The sequence below is a fragment of the Somniosus microcephalus genome, chromosome 21 (assembly GCF_052327205.1).
Source record: "Somniosus microcephalus isolate GS21.2 chromosome 21, FLI_Smic_1.0, whole genome shotgun sequence".
In the NCBI taxonomy this organism is placed as follows: domain Eukaryota; kingdom Metazoa; phylum Chordata; class Chondrichthyes; order Squaliformes; family Somniosidae; genus Somniosus; species Somniosus microcephalus.
This window is the reverse complement of record NC_141007.1, coordinates 26,909,885-26,927,084: the sequence shown is the minus strand read 5'-3', so window position 1 is coordinate 26,927,084 and position 17,200 is coordinate 26,909,885.

Genomic DNA, 17,200 nt, shown 5'->3' with positions numbered 1-17,200 from the left:
AATTCACAACACTGTATCTAAAAATTAATGTGAAAAAGATACTGCAAATGTTATGATAGCAAAATACTGCGTATGCTGGAAATCCGAAATAACAACAGAAAATGCTGGAAAAACTCAGCAGGCCAGGCAACATCCGTGGAGAGAGAAATAGACTCGAAACGTTGCCTCTAATTTCTCTCCACGGATGTTGCCTGGCCTGCTGAGTTTTTCCAGCATTTTCTGTTGTTATACAAATGTTATGGTTTGAAACAAGATGGTGTCTATTTCTGCTATCGTTTATGTAGCACACAAAGTTTTAAGCAATTAAATCTTAAAGGAGCCATTTCACAAAAGGAAAGTAATCTGGCTCTGTTAATATTTGGCACATCCTACCAGAATTACCCTATTGTCCTCCCTTCACAGCATCTACATGCTCCTTACAAGATTCCAGCATTTACCCTCCACTGCCCAATCTAGAGTTCACTCCACTGTGGATGAAGAGCTATCGGACATCAGGCCCTTTAATACTATGAATCGGTGTTCCCTTGTCCTACTGTTATGGTTTAGTTTAAAGTAATGGTCCTTATCAACCTTCTGTAAAGCATTCACTATCTTATATAACTCTATAAGGTCACCTTCTAGTCACTTCTTCCAATGTTGAATAAGCCCAAGTTTCTATACGGGTGAAATTGGGTGCCTTTGCACCTCTCATTGGCGCCCCCCCGTTGGGCTAACGGGGCGCAGATGGTTTTGTGGCCGGGCATAGCGCTGACCTCAACTCACGGCGTTGTGCCCTGAACTCCTTCGCCCGGAGATTGTGACGTCATGGCGGTGCGCATCTCCCCGGTAGCGCGCTGGACCCGAAATTGACTTCCACCCCCTGCAATAGCGCCGGTTGAAAACACCGACAGCTGCAGGAAGCGTGCGTCAGGAGGCCGGCCGCTTCGGGGGCGATGATTAAAGGCGAGGTGGCCAAGGTAAGTGGAAAAAAACTTACCTTTCCTGTTCTAGTTTTTTTCGCAGGTCCCTGCCCGCGATCGATCAGCCCGGCATTCTGCTTGAGTGACGGACTGATCGCGCGGGATCATGGCTGCCTTGGTGATCCAGGTAGGTACTTTTTCTATTGCAGAGCCTGCAGCGATGGCCCTTCCCTTTAAGGGAGGAGAGGAGCCTTTGAACGTGGCAGTGCTGCACGGACCAGTGTGCAGCGCTGCTGAAGTCTCCGCCCCGCTCGCCGACGTTAGCGCCTTAAGAAGGAAGTGGAGCGCTTGACTTCTTGGGGCGCTAAAACTCAATTTCACAGTTGCTGGCGCTAATTAACGAGGTGAGGTGCTAGTGCCCCAAAATGGTCGATACCGAATTTTTCCCCCTATATTCTTTCCTTACACTTGAATCCCTTGGCATTAGAGACCAATCTTGTAGTTCCTCTCTGAACTAATTCCAGGGTTTGAATGACTTTCTTGTGTCTCAGTGACCAGAACTGGTTACAGTACACACAGGGCGGGCTGACCGAAGCAGCGTACTCTTCTGGCTTGTTAATTGTACATGTTAGTATTAATTTATAATATTATAAATTGGCACACCAAATTCAGTGTTCTCGCTCAGGCCAACATCCCCAGCATCGAAGCTTTGACCACGCTCGATCAGCTCCGATGGACCGGTCACATCGTCCGCATGCCCGATACGAGACTCCCAAAACAAGCGCTCTACTCGGAGCTCCGACACGGCAAGAGAGCCCCAGGTGGACAGAGGAAATGCTTCAAGGATACCCTCAAAGCCTCCTTGACAAAATTGCAACATCCCCACTGACACCTGGGAATCCCTGGCCCAAGACGGCACAAAGTGGAGGAGAAGCATCCGGGAAGATGCCGAACACCTCGAGTCTCTTCGCCGGGAGCAAGTGGAAGCCAAGCGCAAACAGCGGCAGGAGCGCACGTCAACCCAAGCACCCCACCCACCCGCCCCTTCAACCACCGTCTGCCCCACCTGTGACAGAGACTGTAGGTCCCGCATTGGACTCACCAGTCACCTGGGAATTAATTTTTAATGTGGAAGCAAGTCATCCTCGGTTCCGAGGGACTGTCTAAGAAGAAGAAGAGTATTAATTTATAATATGTTCACAAAACTATGAGTGAGCACAATTGTTGTCATACTACATTACAACAGAGAATATTGGACATAGGAGCAAAATGAATATCTTTTGATTGCCAGTATTAGCCATGCTGCGTTGCAAATCATCTAAAGTGATATTGTTCAAAACCACAGACTGCAGACGCAGGTCAGATGCTGATCACAGTGGTTATAGTTTCTAAGGTCCCTGTTGTGTATCGGGCAGTGCTAGTAACCAAAGGCCCTTGTGTATATCATTTAATTGTAGTGTAATTAGTGGTATTGATTTGATTTAAATTAATTTAAATTAATTAAAGGGTAAGTCATGGCAGGACAGCTCGGCCCCGTGGCATGAGCCTCCTGCGCTATGTGGGAAATCAGGGACACTTCCTGTGTCCCTGATGACCATGCGTGCGGGAAGTGTATCCAGTTGCAGCTACTGACAGACCGCATTGCGGCGCTGGAGCTGCGAAAGGATACATACTGGAGCATTCGCGATGCTGAGGACGTCGTGGATATCACGTTTAATCAGTTGGTCACACCGCAGGTAAAGGCTGCACAGGCAGGAAGGGAATGGGTGACCACCAGGCAGAGTAGTAGGCGCAGGCAGGTAGTACAGGGGTCACCTGTGGCCATCCCCCTCTCAAACAGATATACCAATTTGGATATTGTTGAGGGAGATGGCTTATCGGGGGAAGGCAGCAGCAGCCAACTTCCTGGCACCGTGGGTGGTTCTGCTGCACAGGACGGGAGGGAAAAGAGCGGGAGAGCTATAGTGATAGGGGATTCTATTGTAAGGGGAATAGGTAGGTGTTTCTGTGGCAGCAAACAAGACTCCAGGATGGTATGTTGCCTCCCTGGTGCAAGGGTCAAGGATGTTTCGGATTGGCTGCAGGGTATTCTGGAGGGGGAGGGTGAACAGCCAGTTGTCGTGGTGCATATAGGTACCAACGATATAGGTAAAAACTGGGATGAGGTCCTAAAGTTGAATATAGGGAGTTAGGAGGTAAATTAAAAAATAGTACCTCAAAGGTAATAATCTCAGGATTGCTACCAGTGCTATATGCTAGTCAGAGTAGAAATAGAAGGATATTTCAGATGAATATGTGGCTAGAGGAATGGTGCAAGGCGGAGGGATTCAAATTCCTGGGACATTGGAATCGGTTCTGGGGGAGGTGGGACCAGCACAAATTGGATGGTTTGCACCTGGGCAGGACCGGGACCGATGTCCTAGGGGGAGTGTTTGCTAGTGCTGTTGGGGAGGGTTTAAACTAAAATGGCAGGGGGTTGGGAACCTGTGCAGGGAGACAGAGGAAAGGGAAGCAAGGATAGAAACAAAAGACAGGAAGGAGAAAAGCAAAAGTGGCAGTCAGAGAAATCAAGGGTTTAAATCAAACATGGCCACAGTAAATAATAATTCTAAATGGTCTAACAGTGTTAAAAAAACAAGCCTGAAGGCTTTGTGTCTTAATGCGAGGAGCATTCGTAATAAGGTGGATGAATTGACTGCGCAAATAGAGCTAAACGAATATGATTTGGTTGGGATTACGGAAACGTGGCTCAAGGATGGCCAAGGCTGCGAACTCAACATCCAGGGGTATTCGATATTCAGGAAAGATAGGCAAAAAGGAAAGGGAGGTGGGGTAGCATTACTGGTTAAAGAAGGGATTAGCTGCACAAATAGATGTTACAGATGTGGAATCTGTATGGGTAGAACTGAGAAATACCAAAGGGCAGAAAACATTAGTGGGAGTGGTGTATAGACCCCCAAACAGTAATGCAGAGGTTGGGGATGGCATTAAAAGGGAAATTAGAGAAGCATACAATAATGGCACAGCAGTCATCATGGGTGACTTTAATCTACATATAGATTGGGCTAACCAAATTAGTAACAATACTGTGGAGGAGGAATTCCTGGACTGTATACGGGATGGTTTCCTGGACCAATATGTCGAGGAACCAACTAGGGATCAGGCCATCTTAGACTGGGTATTATGCAATGAGAAAGGATTAATTAGCAATCTTGTTGTGTGAAGCCCCTTGGGTCGGAGCGATCATAATATGATAGAATTCTTCATTAAGATGGAGAGTGAAGTAGTTGACTCAGAGACTAAGGTCCTGAATTTAAATAAAGGGAACTATGATGGTATGAGATGCGAGTTGGGTAGGATTGTTTGGGTAATGTCACTCAAAGGGTTGACGGTGGATAGGCAATGGCAAACATTCAAAGATCGCATGGATGAACTACAGAATTTGTTTATCCCTTTTTGGCATAAAAATAAAACAAAGAAGGTGATTCAACCGTGGCTAACAAGGGAAATTAGGGATAGCATAAGATCCAAAGAGAGGACATATAAATTGGCCAAAAAAAGCAGCAAACCTGAGGATTGGGAGCAGTTTAGGATTCAGCAAAGGAGGACAAAGGGATCAATTAAGAGGGGGGAAATAAATTATGAAAGTAAGCTTGCAGGGAACATAAAAACTGACTGTAAAAGCTTTTATAGATATGTGAAGAGAAAAAGATTGGTGAAGTCAAGCATAGGTCCCTTACAGTCAGAATCAGGGGAATTTATAATGGGGAACAAAGAAATGGCAGACCAATTAAATATATATTTTGGTTCTGTCTTCTCAAAGGAGGACACAAATAACCTTCCAGAGATGTCGGGGAACAAAGGGACTAATGAGAGGGAGGAACGGAAGGAAATCAGTATTTGTAGGGAAATGGTGTTGGGGAAGTTGACGGGATTGAAGGCCGATAAATCCCCAGGGCCTGATAATCTACATCCTAGGGTACTTAAGGAAGCGGCCCTGGAGATAGTAGATGCATTGCTGGTCATCATCCAGAACTCGATAGACTCTGGAACAGTACCCATAGATTGGAGGGTAGCTAATGTTACCCCACTATTCAAAAAAGGTGGTCGAGAAAAAGCGGGGTATTGTAGGCCGGTAAGCCTGACATCTGTAGTGGGGAAAATACGAGAGTCCATTATAAAAGATGTAATAGCAGAGCACTTGGAAAACAGTGACAGGTTCGGACAAAGTCAACATGGATTTACAAAAGGGAAATCGTGCTTGACTAATCTGCTGGAATTTTTTGAGGATGTAACTGGTAAAATAGATAAGGGAGAACCAGTGGATGTGGTGTATTTGGACTTTCAGAAGGTTTTCGATAAGGTCCCGCATAAGAGATTAGCGTGCAAAATTAAGGCACATGGGATTGGGGTAAGGTATTGACTTGGATAGAGAACTGGTTGACAGATAGAAAGCAAAGAGTTGGAATAAATGGGTCGTTTTCCGAGTGGCAGGCAGTGACTAGTGGGGTACCGCAAGGATCGGTCCGAGGACCCCAACTGTTCACAATATATATTAATGATCTGGACGAGGGAACTGGATGTAATATCTCCAAATTTGCAGACGACACAAAGCTGGGTGGGAGGATATGCTGTGAGGAGGATGTCGTGAAACCCCAGTATGATTTGGACAGGTTGGGTGATTGGGCAGAAACATGGCAAATGCACGATAATGTGGATAAATGTGAGGTTATCCACTTTGGTGGCAAAAACAGGAAGGCAGATTATTATTTGAATGGCAATAGATTGGGAGAAGGGGAAGTGCAAAGAGACCTGGGTGTTCTTGTGCACCAGTCGCTGAAGGTATGCATGCAGGTTCAGCAGGCGGTTAAGAAGGCAAATGGTATGTTGGCCTTCGTAGCAAGTGGGTTCGAGTACAGGAACAAAGATGTCTTGCTGCAGTTGTACAGGGCCTTGGTAAGACCGCACCTTGAGTATTGTGTGCAGTTTTGGTCGCCTTATCTGAGGAAGGATGTACTTGCCATGGAAGGAGTGCAGCGAAGATTCACCAGGCTGATACCTGGGATGGCAGGAATGGTGTATGAGGAGAAATTGTGTCGATTGGGCTTATACTCACTGGAGTTCAGAAGATTGAGAGGGGACCTCATCGAAACCTATAAAATTCTGTCAGGCCTGGACAGACTAGATGCAGGAAGGATGTTCCCGATGGCCAGGGAGCCCAGAACCAGGGATCGTAGTCTAAGGATAAGGGGTAAGCCATTTAGGACTGAGATGAGCAGGAATTTCTTCACCCAGAGAGTGGTGAACCTATGGAATTCTCTGCCACAGAGGGCGGTGGAGGCCAGTTCATTAAATATATTCAAGAAGGAGTTGGATATATTCTTAAGGCTAAAGGGATCAAGGGATATGGGGAGAAGGCAGGGACAGGGTACTGAATTTGGATGATCAGCCATGATCTAATTGAATGGCGGAGCAGGCTCGAGGGGCCGAATGTCCTACTCCTGCTCCTATCTTCTATGTTTCTATGTTTCTATGTTTAAACGGATATGATGTAATTGGGATTACGGAGACATGGCTCCAGGGGGACCAAGGCTGGGAATTCTACATCCAGGGGTATTCAATATTCAGGAAAGACAGGCAAAAAGGAAAAGAAGGTGGGATAGCATTGCTAGTTAAAGAGGAGATTAACACAATATTAAGGAAGGATATTAGCTCTGATGATGTAGAATCTGTATGGGTAGAGCTGAGAAATACCATGGGGCAGAAAACTTTAGTGGGAGTTGTATACAGACCCCCAAACTGTAATGCTGAGGTTGGGGATGACATTAAATGGGAAATTAGGGATGCGTGCAATAAGGGCACAGCAGTTATCATGAGTGACTTTAATCTACATATCTATTGGGCTAACCAAATTAGTAACAATACTGTGGAGGAGGAATTCCTGGAGTGTATACGGGATGGTTTCCTGGACCAATATGTCGAGGAACCAACTAGAGATCAGGCCATCTTAGACTGGGTATTATGTAATGAGAAAGGATTAATTAGCAATCTTGTTGTGCGAGGCCCCTTGGGGTGGAGCGATCATTATATGATAGAATTCTTCATTATGATGGAGAGTGAAGTATTTGACTCAGAGACTAGCGTCCTGAATTTAAATAAAGGAAACTACGATGGTATGAGGCGCGAGTTGGCTAGGATGGACTGGGGAATGTTACTTAAAGGGTTGATGGTGGATAGGCAATGGCAAACCTTTAAAGATCGCATGGATGAACTACAGAAATTGTTCATCCCTGTTTGGCATAAAAATAAAACAAAGAAGGTGATTCAACCGTGGCTAACAAGGGAAATTAGGGATAGCATAAGCTCCAAGGAGAGGGCATATACATTGGCCAGACAAAGCAGCAAACCTGAGGATTGGGAGCAGTTTATGATTCAGCAAAGGAGGACAAAGGGGATTAATTAAGAGGGGAAAATAGAGTATGAGAGTAAGCTTGCAGGAAACATAAAAACTGACTGTAAAAGCTTTTATATATATGTGAAGAGAAAAAGATTGGTGAAGTTAAGCATAGGTCCCTTGCAATCAGAATCAGGGGAATTTATAATGGGGAACAAAGAAATAGCAGACCAATTAAATACATACTTTGGTTCTGTCTTCAAAAAGGAGGACACAAATAACCTCCCAGAGATGTCGGGAAACATAGGGTCTAATGAGAGGGAGGAACTGAATGAAATCAGTATTTGTAGGGAAATGGTGTTAGGGAAATTGATGGGATTGAAGGCTGATTAATCCCCAGGACCTGATAATCTACATCCGAGGGTACTTAAAGAAGAGGCCCCAGAAATAGTTGATGCATTGCTGGTCATCTTCCAAAATTATATAGACTCTGGAACAGTTCCAATGGATTGGAGGGTAGCTAATGTAATCCCACTATTCAAAAAAGGTGGTAGAGAGAAAACAGGTAAGCCTGACATTGGTAGTGGGGAAAATGCTAGAGTCCATTATAAAAGATGTAATAGCAGAGCACTTGGAAAACAGTGACAGGATCGGACAAAGTCAACATGGATTTACAAAAGGGAAATCGTGCTTGACTAATCTACTGGAATGTTTTGAGGATGTAACTTGTAGAATAGATAAGGGAGAACCAGTGGATATGGTGTATTTGGACTTTCAGAAGGCTTTCGATAAGGTCCTGCATAAGAGATTAGCGTGTAAAGTTAAAGCACATGGGATTGGGGGTGAGGTACTGACTTGGATAGAGAATAGGTTAGCAGACAGGAAGCAATGAGTTGGAATAAACAGGTCTTTTTCCGAGTGGCAGGCAGTGACTAGTGGGGTACCGCAGGGATCGGTGCTAAGACCCCAGCTATTCACAATATATATTAATGATCTAGATGAGGGAACTAGATGTAATATCTCCAAGTTTGCTGACGACACAAAGCTGGGTGGGCGTGTGTGCTATGAGGAGGATGCCGAGAAACCCCAGTATGATTTGGACAGGTTGGGTGATTGGGCAGATGCATGGCAGATGCAGTATAATGTGGATAAATGCGAGGTTATCCACTTTGGTGCCAAAAACAGGAAGGCAGATTATTATCTGAATGGCAATAGATTGGGAAAAGGGGAAGTGCAACGAGACCTGGGTGTCCTTGTGCACCAGTCGCTGAAGGTAAGCATACAGGTGCAGCAGGCGGTTAAGAACGCAAATGGTATGTTGGCCTTCATAGCGAGAGGATTCGAGTACAGGAGCAAGGATGTCTTGCTGCAGTTGTACAAGGCCTTGGTGAGACCACACCTTGAGTATTGTGTGCAGTTTTGGTCACCTTATCTGAGGAAGGATGTTCTTGCCATGGAGGGAGTGCAGCGAAGATTCACCGGACTGATACCTGGGATGGCAGGAATGATGTATGAGGAGAGATTGGGTCGATTGGGCTTATATTCACTGGAATTTAGAAGAATGAGAGTGGAACTCATTGAAACTTATAAAATTCTAACAGGACTAGACAGACTAGATGCAGGAAGGATGTTCCCGATGGCGGGGGAGTCCAGAACCAGGGGTCACAGTCTAAAGATAAGGGGTAAGCCATTTAGGACAGAGACGAGGAGGAATTTCTTCACCCAGAGAGTGGTGAACCTGTGGAATTCTCTACCACAAAATGCAGTTGAGGCCAATTCATTAAATATATTCAAGAAGGAGTTAGATATATTTTTTAAGGCTAAAGGGATCAAGGGATATGGGGAGAAAGCAGGGACAGGGTACTGAATTTGGATGATCAGCCATGATCTCATTAAATGGCGGAGCAGGCTCGAGGGGCGGAATGGCCTACTCCTGCTCCTATCTTCTATGTTTCTATGTTTCTATCACATGATGTGGTCATTCTCCCGATTAAGATATGCCAATATTGGAGATTAGTCAGGAAAATGGGGAAGCAGGAAGAAGTAGACAAGGCGGCAGCATCCTATGTGAGGTGTTAATATCAGATCGGTCAGAACAATGGAGGCACTGAAGCTAACAAAGAATAGCTGCAAGATCACATTAACCAGCTGGGATGGTCTCAATTTCCCCTCATGTTCCTTTGAAATGCTAGGTAGGAAATTATAGATTAAATTGAGAAATAGCCAAACAAACAGGATGACCATTATCTGTTGGACAGAGGTGCTAACTGCAGTGTGATGATTTAGGAGATGAGATAGTTCTAATTGACTCTCCAGAGGAGAGGAATGCAGTTTGCAGCTTTCCTTGTTCCTTGGGTTTAAAAACAGAGGCAAGTTTGCAAAACAAGTTGTAGCGTCAAAACTAGGAGTCACGCCGAAGGAGTGTGGAGTCAAGGCAACAAAGGAAGGTGCAACTTGATGGGAGACTGGCAAACGAGGCTTTGGGCCTAACCCAGAATTGGAGCGGGTAATATCATTTCTTGCCCTATTCTGTTAACTACCGCTTAAATACTTACATGTATTGATCTTTTGCTTGCTGACAATAAAATAGCCATTATAAACCATATTGATGTCAGTCTCGATCCATTCGACCTGTCTGCCGCAAATTAAGAAACCACAAACTACACATCAAAAGGACTTCAATGGCTGTAAAGCTCTTTGGGACATCCTGAGGGCATGAAAGGCGCTATATAAGTGCAACGTCTTTCTTTCTATAACAAATAAGTAGTGGAAACATCTACAGGACATATTTGAATGGGAATGAGTAATGTTCAAACTCAGCCTGGAACTGAGGAATTACAAAGTAATCTGCAGCTCCCTCATGGACGCGCATTCAAACTTTTAAACCAAACCAGGCCAGCACCGGAGGCGAAATAGAATCATAGAGTGGTTACAGCACAGAAGGAGGCCATTTGACCCATTGAGCCTGTGCCGGCTCTCTGCAAGAGCACTTCAGCTAGTCTCACTCCCCCGCCCTTTCTCCGTAGTCCTGCAAATTTTTTTCCTCCAGGTACTTACCCAATTCCCTTTTGAAAGCCATGATTGAATCTGCCTCCACCACCCTTTCAGGCAGTGCATTCCAGATCCTAACCACTCGCTGCATGAAAAAGTTTTTCCTCATGTCGCCTTTGGTTCTTTCTGCCAATCACCTTGAATCTTTGTCCTCTGGTTCTCGACCCTTCCGCCAATGGGAACAGTTTCTCTCTATCTACTCTGTCTAGACCCCTCATGATTTTGAACACCTCTATCAAATCTCCTCTCAACCTTCTCTGCTCTAAGGAGGACAACCCCAGCTTCTCCAGTCTATCCACGTAAATCTTGTAAATCTTTTCTGCACCCTCTCTAAGGTCTTCACGTCTCTTCTAAAATGCGGTGCCCAGAATTGTACACAGTACTCCAGTTGAGGCCGAACCAGTGTTTTATAAAGGTTCATCATAACTTCCTTGCTTTTGTGCTCTCTGCCTCTATTTATGAAGCCCAGGATCCCGTATGTTTTTTTAACTGCTTTCTCAACCTGCCCTGCCACCTTCAACGATTTGTGCACATATACCCTCAGTTCTCTCTGTTTATGTACCCCCTTTAGGATTGTACCCTTTAGTTTATATTCACTCCCCTCGTTCTTCCAACCAAATGTATCACTTCACAAATAAGCTAAGAACAGCAATATATCAGAGTCCGGGAAAGTATAGCAACTGGTTAAGCAGACAAGAACACCTGTTCTTCCAGATTGGCTGTTCCCCAGAGACGAAGATCAACTAGATGATTTCAACACTCAAGAAGCTCGACACCATCCAGGACAAAGCAGATCACATGATTGGCACCCCATCCACCACCTTAAACATTCACTCCCTCCACCACCAGCGCACCGTGGCTGCAGTGTGTACCATCTACAAGATGCACTGCAGCAACTCGCCAAGGCTTCTTTGGCAGCACCTCCCAAACCCGCGATCTCTACCACCTAGAAGGACAAGGGCAGCAGGTGCATGGGAACACCACCACCTCCAAGTTCTACTCCAAATCACACACCATCCTGACTTGGAAGTATATCGCCGATCATTCTTCGTAGCTGGGTCAAAATCCTGGAACTCCCTCCATTACAGCACTGTGGGAGTACCTTCACCACACAGGCTGCAGTGGTTCAAGAAGGCAGCTCACCACCACCTTCTCAAGGGCAATTAGTGTAGACAATCACAGACCTTTAATTCGGTATATATTGAAATGCTTTGCCATGCCAAAAGGTTTTTTTCAAAGTGAAACAAAATTATAACAGAGAGTCTTTCACTGATAAGTCGACATGGAATGTGCTTTGATGTGCTTTACTAAAAGGCAGCAAACATGGTTGTGACTGCAAGGGGTAGTCAAAGACAACAGGGATAAACAAACCCCCTTTGATCTGCAGACATGTCTACAATGAAATGGGCTACAAGATTGTAAGACGATTTTTGGTGGCTAACAGGGAGGAGTCATATGCAGAATACGACGTAACACATGAACTGTAACCAAGTGATTTTCTGCCACTTTTGTCAACTTTATGAGTGAATGAACAATTGTGGCAATTGATAAAGGATAGCCACACAGGATGCATGAGTGTAAAAGTTTGAAAGTTTAAAGGAACATTTCACCATTTCTGAATGATTGATTTACTGCAAAAGACAAGGAAAACTGTATAAAAACCAGTGACGAAAAGTATCGCCACTGCAGTCGGAAGGAGGGGCCTGGCTGATCGTCTCAACTCGAATAGCTGCAGTCGGAAGGTGAAGATCTGCAGTCGGAAGGTGAAGATCTGCAGTCGGAAGGTGAAGAGCCTCAGTCGGAAGGTGAAGAGCCTCAGTCGGAAGGTGAAGAGCCTCAGTTGGAAGGTGAAGAGCCTCAGTCGGAAGGTGAAGAGTCTCAGTCGGAAGGTGAAGAGCCTCAGTCGGAAGGTGAAGAGTCTCAGTCGGAAGGTGAAGAGCTGCAGTCGGAAGGTGAAGAGTCTCAGTCGGAAGGTGAAGAGCTACAGTCGGAAGGTGAAGAGCCTCAGTCGGAAGGTGAAGAGCCTCAGTCGGAAGGTGAAGAGTCTCAGTCGGAAGGTGATGAGTCTCAGTCGGAAGGTGAAGAGCTGCAGTCGGATGGTGAAGAGCCGCAGTCGGGAGGTGAAGAGTCTCAGTCGGAAGGTGAAGAGCCTCAGTCGGAAGGTGAAGAGCCGCAGTCGGAAGGTGAAGAGCCTCAGTCGGAAGGTGAAGAGCCGCAGTCGGAAGGTGAAGAGCCTCAGTCGGAAGGTGAAGAGCCTCAGTCGGAAGGTGAAGAGTCTCAGTCGGTAGGTGAAGAGTCTCAGTCGGAAGGTGAAGAGTCTCAGTCGGAAGGTGAAGAGCCTCAGTCGGAAGGTGAAGAGCCTCAGTCGGAAGGTGAAGAGTCTCAGTCGGAAGGTGAAGAGCCTCAGTCGGAAGGTGAAGAGTCTCAGTCGGAAGGTGAAGAGCCTCAGTCGGAAGGTGAAGAGCCGCAGTCGGAAGGTGAAGAGTCTCAGTCGGTAGGTGAAGAGTCTCAGTCGGAAGGTGAAGAGTCTCAGTCGGAAGGTGAAGAGCCGCAGTCGGAAGGTGAAGAGCCTCAGTCGGAAGGTGAAGAGTCTCAGTCGGTAGGTGAAGAGTCTCAGTCGGAAGGTGAAGAGTCTCAGTCGGAAGGTGAAGAGTCTCAGTCGGAAGGTGAAGAGTCTTAGTCGGAAGGTGAAGAGCCTCAGTCGGAAGGTGAAGAGTCTCAGTCGGAAGGTGAAGAGCCTCAGTCGGAAGGTGAAGAGTCTCAGTCTGAAGGTGAAGACTCTCAGTCGGAAGGTGAAGAGCCTCAGTCGGAAGGTGAAGAGCCTCAGTCGGAAGGTGAAGAGCTGCAGTCGGAAGGTGAAGAGCTGCAGTCGGAAGGTGAAGAGTCTCAGTCGGAAGGTGAAGAGTCTCAGTCGGAAGGTGAAGAGTCTCAGTCGGAAGGTGAAGAGCTGCGGTCGGAAGGTGAAGAGCCTCAGTCGGCAGGTGAAGAGCTGCGGTCGGAAGGTGAAGAGCCTCAGTCGGCAGGTGAAGAGCTGCGGTCGGAAGAACGTGGCCTACAATCAATGCTGGACTGATCATCTACGGGTATATGTATGATTCCCTGTAATATTATTGGTGAACTTCTCGAATTGTGGTTGGGGTTTTGAATCTGTCTTAGGAACAATAAAATGTTAAAGGCGGGACCGGTGTGTCTGGTGTAATTTCTCATAAGCCTCAAGTCTGAACTCTTTAAACTGTTGGACGGGGCGAGGAGTAATTCTGCACGTCCTACACTAGGGATGGGCAATAAATGCTGGCCTTGCCAGCGACGCTCACATCTCAGGAACGAATTTTAAAAACCTTAAATATGCACTACTCCCAGTCAATGCCCTAATGGGTCGGGGTAGCCCCCATGGTGTAAGCAGGTGGTCGTTCATCCCTAAGACATGGCTCTGCAAACTTGCACCTAAGCTCTATCATCTTGGGTAAGTGGAAAGTGTTCACATGCAGAGAGAGCAGGCATCGATTGCCAACAAATGAAAATTCAATTAGTGTAGATTCCTCGGTAACTTGGTTTGAAGTTGCTTAAACACAGAGATAGTTTTCATGCCTCTCAAAAACAACTTCCAATATTTGCACAAGTGGATTCTATTGGTTTCAGCTGTGTGCTGCGCAGCAAAGCATTAGCTTCATTCAGCTGCGGCAAATTAGTAGTTAGTATGCAATTTAAGAAAGAAGTGGATGATTGAAAAACTGTGAAATGAAAAGTGCTTGGATAATTGGCATAAAACAATGGGTTATACACAGTAATAATATTTATGAATTCTTCACTGGTTCTCGAGGTTCAAAATTCTGATGGAAGTCAGTCACTTGAGTAGATTGGTTTTTGAGTCTTAGCAAAGTAACTATCCACATCTATTCTCAGTCATGCCCTGTCTGCTTTGTTTGCAGTTGGCATTTTTCTACAGAGCCCGAGCATCTCCCCAGCTAGATAATTGCCACGCGTTCGAATTGTATGAAGCCATTAATTGCTTCTCTTTTTAATCACAACTTGCAAAGGAAACGCACACCCTGCAAAAATAAATACTGTAAATAGTTGAATTAAACAATTGCATTTATCAAGTTGGGAGTCGAATTAATGAAAAACTTCCCAACTTTGCTTCGAAATTCGTGACGTTTCTGCTGCAACTTTTTGGTTTCTCATATTTACTTTGACCAAATTCACCGTTCTGTTCATGATTTTAAATGTCTTAGCTCCACTCAATCCAGGTTTGAAAAAAATAACAGCTGCCGCTTCCTCCTCAGCCTGTGACAGGCTGTTCTACTCCTGAGCTGCTTCTTCTTTTTCTCAGGCAGTCCCTCGGAACCGGTCAATGGTGACCTCCAGGATGTTGATGGTGGGGGATTCGGTGATGGTAATGCCGTTGAATGTCAAGGGGCGGTGGTTAGACTCTCGCTGAGCAGGTTATTGGTGAGTAAGTGCCGCTGGATAGCACTGTCGATGACACCTTCCATCACTTTGCTGATGATTGGGAGTAGACTGATGGGGCAGTAATCAGCTGGATTGGATTTGTCCTGCTTTTTGTGGGCAGGACATACCTGGGCAGCTTTCCACATTGTCATGAAGTGGAGTATTTGACATGAACACTCGACACCAGGTCTGCGTACGAAGATTCAAGCAGTCTTTATTCACACCGGTTGGGAGACAACCTGCTATCGGTCTAGCCAGGCTTCTCTCCGATGATACAAAGTTTTAAGCAATCTTTTATACAAAATATAGGTACATAATTAGCCTCATGCATGATCTATCTTAACAATTTGATTGGGTTTTGCCCGTGTGCACATTCACTGATTGGTTGCCTATGCCGCGTTACATTAAAGTACTGCCTTTATTACTGGAAAAGTATATGTCCATTATCACCACAAGCTGTTGTTGCACCTATGACCTTTGTTCATGCCAGATGGGGTTTCACCAACATTGTACTTCTGACTCCTTGTCCTGTTTTCCTGCCCCTCTAGGCCTTTTTACTTCCAACTCATTGTTTTACTTTCCTGCCAGAGCAGAACTTACATCCTCCAGGCCTCTTATGGTTCCACGTCCGGCTATTTGCAATTGTCTCCAAGTTACACAGCTTGCAGTCGTCAATTATTCTAACACTACTGCAAAATCAACATGTCATTCTCAGGTTATCTCAACTGCCAGTTCAGCAACTTAGAAAAAGCTTACTATTGCAAAGGCCTATTAGCTCATTCGATTCTCATTCTTAACCCTTTAATTATAGTAGAGCTCGAAAGCCCCACTTCAGTCCCCCCTTTTGGTGCTTGTACAATAGTTCAAGTAAACCACCCAACCTGCTCACTTCTTTTTCCCATTTCATCTTGAGTGATCAGCTCAATTTGGTCATAGGAGACATGTGGCTTCAGGTGTGTTAAATTGTGAGCATTACTGTTATTTCATCCTTCCCTTGTCATTAATTAAAATCCTACCACTACAAGAGCTCATTAATCTATTTGTCTCCCTATGCTTATTCTTAGTAACTCAGATCATTCCAGAGCACATTAATTTTTCCGGTTCTTTAACTAAAGCATTTGCCTTTATGACTGAAGGGACTAATTTCCAACGTGCAATTAACCGTCCCGGTGAACCCGCACATCATGCGTTGCCCTCCCTCCATGGGGTGTGCACACACTACCACATCCAAATATTGCGTACAACCTTTGATTTGCACCCCTGGAATGTATCACTTTGTTTTACTGCATAAGGGGGCGTATCGTGGAATTTTACCCGGGATTGACCTTGTACTTCGCCTATGTTCTGTACTGCCCACAGAGTTTCGGCCTCCGAAACCTCTATTGGTGGAATAGCTAAAATCATATCCATCAGTTTCAGTTTTTTAGTAATACTTGGAGATAGGAACCTGTGTTGTCTCCCGCACATCGCAGAGGGCGATCCCGCCGCGTGTCCATTTGGACAACTGATCATTACTTATCCAATCGGGTATCTTACCCTGTTTCATCTGGTTTATATTATGTTGGATATTCCCTTGTAACCATGTGCCGTACATTGCACATATGAGTTCTTTCCGTGTTTCTTGGGTTAGATCATTCAGTCGTGCACTTATTTTATTAATGGTTTGGGCATGAGGCTCTAGGATGTCCTCAACCTGTAGCATCTGTCTAGTGTTTTCTTCCCCTGTTCCTGATAACTGGGAAGTCAGATCGTTACCCTTCTTCAGAAGGGCCCTTAAGCATTGAGCTAAGTCTTGGACTTCTTGGTCTATAGTGCTTATGTCAAAGGTGTTAACAGTTGCCACCCCCGCCGCATACCCTGCTCCTGCCATTTCTAGGGCCCCTCTCTTTTTCCTATTTAATTGCCCTTGTGGTCCTATCAATTGTTTCTTTAATAAATTCTCCCATAATCCCGTCGTGTGTTTATCACATCGCTCGGGTAAGACTATCCCGCTGATGTTGGTCCAGAAATTCGGGTCGGAGGCTTCCCGCGGGTGCAAGCCCCTGACCTGCACTTACCTAGCGTGCGGCCGTTGAGCTGTGGGCCCGCGTGGGATTCCGATCCTGGGCCTGCTCCAACTGCCGGCGTGCAGTGCTTGCGTATCCCAGGGCGCAGTTAGTTCGATGCATCCCCTGGGATCACGTGGGCCATGGAGAGCCAATGGTAGCAGGGAATGCTTCATTCATAAGTTTGACAGGAAGACCTGTCAAACCTATAAATACTATAAGCCCCAAAACATCATTAAATCTTCAAATAATTTTTTTTTAAAGTCACATTTTTAAAATAAACTATAAATTACATGAAATAACTATTTTAAACAATAATTTAAATTTTTGAAAAAATTTATTACATTTTCTAATGGGGTAAA